The sequence below is a fragment of the Pteropus vampyrus genome, unplaced genomic scaffold (assembly GCF_000151845.1).
Source record: "Pteropus vampyrus isolate Shadow unplaced genomic scaffold, Pvam_2.0 Scaffold140, whole genome shotgun sequence".
In the NCBI taxonomy this organism is placed as follows: Eukaryota; Metazoa; Chordata; class Mammalia; order Chiroptera; family Pteropodidae; genus Pteropus; species Pteropus vampyrus.
Genome location: NW_011888921.1, coordinates 3,420,129 through 3,423,252, shown reverse-complemented (window position 1 = coordinate 3,423,252; position 3,124 = coordinate 3,420,129).

Here is a 3,124-nt window from a genome sequence, read left to right as displayed (position 1 = left end):
AAACAAAACAAAACATAACAAAACACTGGCCTGTGCTTAGAAACAGAGAGGACCAATGTTCCAGTCCTGGCACTGCAATTACCAGCAGTGGGATCTTAGGCAACTCCCATCAGCATTCTGAATCTCCATTTCCTTCTCTGCCAGATGAGTGTGTAGGGGGAAAAAAGTTTCCTTTGACCTTCTTAGGGTTCCTGCCTGGTTCTAAAAATTAAACTGACAAAGACAGATTAACTGGACAAAAGCATACAAATTTATTCGATATAAGTTATATGTGACATGGGAATTTTTATAAAGAAGTGAAGATCTGAAGAAACAGACCTAAGTATTTTTATGCTGGGTTTGATGAAAAGTGGACAGTCATGAAGGAATATGGTAGATTAAAGAATATGAGGTAATTGTAGGAAACTAGGGAAATTTAGCAAGGCCTGTTAGGATTCTTCTCTGTGTCCCTTTGTCTTCAAGATAAGAATGCTCCTTTCTTCTGGGTATAAGAAGGGTACCTCTCACATGAGGGTTTTATGACCTGTTTCAGGGAAGAGGAGTGTGGGGAAGTTAAGAGCAACCTTTCGGCTTCTGCTATTTTCTCAATCTCCTTCAGCTTAAAATATTCAATATGCCAAGGTGCCATATTTTGAGGTAGTACGTCTTGAATCCCATCAAAAGGGTTTGACTCAGGCTTTGAGTCACCTTTAAGTTCATAAATTCTAATAGACATTGTAGACACAAGAGATAATGAAGGATTCCAGGAGCTTAAAGAACAGGTGTAGATGGACAAGACTTTTGACTCATTCGCTGAAAGCCAGATAGACATCTTAAATAACTTATCAACTTTGAGTTTATACTTCAAACTTAAAATGAACCAAATAGCCAAGCCACACACAATAAATGGGAATATCGTACACATATATTTGGATGCATGCAAAATACATTTAAACCCAATATTTTTAATAACCATTATGACATAAAACCTGACAATCAGAATGAACGCCAGCTGTGGGCTAGAGCAGGGTCCTGGAAGGCCCGTATTGTTCCAGCCATTAATCCTTCAGTTTTTACATAATAGGGAGATGGGAAGAACCCAGGGGAGGATCTGGGGTGGCTGGAGAAGGGGTGCTGTTTACCAACCAGTGTGAGACTATTTCAGTAATTTAATAAACAGTGTGGCCACACTGGAGCATACCAAGTTAATATCAGCCTTGACTATAGAAACCCATCTAAGTTATCCTTTGACTACCAAGGAAACTGACTCAGAATGTAACTGACTTGCCCAAAGTCATATCCAGTTAGTTGGCTGCACAGCCTGGGCTATACCCCAGGTATCTTGTCCCCTAATCCTCTACTCTTTATAGCATACTGAATATTTTAGGGAGAAAATTAAAATCAAAATTCTTTAACCATCAGATCAAAAGAAAAGTCCAAAGCTAAAAAGGCAATAGCCATCTTGATCACAAATTGACGTTATCGATACACTGATAACTTGATTGATGACACACATTTTCTCTGATTAAATCAAACATTTAATTCTATTTTTGGAGCATTTATTTTAAATTGTGCTAATTTGGCTATTTATTCTTTATTTCCAATATGGATAGAAAACGTGTTACTGGCTTAGAGTAGATGTGATATGGTAGCAAAAAAAAAAAAAAAAAAAAAAAAAAGAATTAATTTGGAGACAACTGATCTGAGATTGAGTGTTCTGCTGCTTATTACTTATGTGAAATTAAACATGAATCTTTGCTTCTATGAGTCTTAGTTTTATAATCAGTAAAGTGGAGATTAACAGTAAAGTGAAATAAAGTAGAGATATAGGAACTGCTTATCATCTTGTTGTTGAGAGATTGCTAGAGAGTGCAGGGCAAGTCATTCATCAATGATGGAAATGTTCTATGATTGATGTTGCCCAAAACAGTAGTCACTAGTTACCTATGGCTACAAAGCACTTGTAATGAGGCTGGTGCAACTGAGGAACTGATCCTAAATTTTACTTAACTTTAACTAATTTACACTTATATCTAAATAGTCCCATGTGCTTTGTGGCTACTGTTTTAGAGACAATAAAGGATGAGGACATGAAGAGAGAACTAAAGATGCTGTGAGGTACTGAGAGAAGAGACAAGACAGTCTTTCCTAAGAGAATCTGTATATAAAAAGTCATTCCTCAGACTCGTTTCAGCTTTGGGAATTTACATAATATTTTAATAATGATTTTAGTTGCAAAAGCATCTTTCCAGGAAGTTGTCTAGCTTATCAATAATTGCTTTAGAAATTAGTGTTAGATATTTTCAATACTGTTAGACATTTTCTGCCTTGTTTATCACAAAAAAGTATTTTAAACCCTTCATAGCCTCAGTGTTATGTCTACCCTTTCCTTGCAATGGCTGGTTTCAGCCAAGGAATATTGGTACTAGTTTCCATATCTTTGAGTAGCCCTCAAGGCAGCTTTGCTGACATGCAGTGAGTCAAAAACCAACACTTCTAGCAGCACAATACTGCACACCAAGAAGATCATCTTCTAGGAAGACTTAAAAGTCCAACAGATATACCACAAAGGACTAGATAACCTTGGTGCTTAATAACCAGGCGTGGTGAGAACCACAGATATTTCATGGAAAGTCCACAAACTTTCATCTTGACTATAGGTCATGCCTTGAACTAAAAACAAACAAACAAAACACACACACACACACACACACACACACAAACAAACAAAAAAACAAAAAAACAGATTACCTTAATATTCCTTATCTCCCCAGCCTCTCCTTCTATGTGTAGGTGATACTAAAGCTTCCTTTCTAACATTGTCATGAAGAAGAAGGAAGAAGAATGAAGAAGAAGGAAGAAGAAGAAGAAAGAAGAAGAAGAAGCAGCAGCAGCAGAAGCAGCAGCAGCAGCAGCAAAAGCAGAAGCAGCAGAAGCAGAAAGAGAAGCTGAAGAAGCAGAAGAAGCAGAAGCAGAATCAGAAGAGGCAGAAGCAGAAGAAGCAGAAGCAGAAGCAGAAGCAGAAGAAGAAGCAGAAGCACCAGAAGCAAAAGCAGAAGCAGCAGAAGCAGAAGAAGCAGAGGCAGAAGCAGAAGCAGAAGCAGAAGCAGAAGCAGAAGCAGAAGAAGAAGCAGAAGCAGAAGCA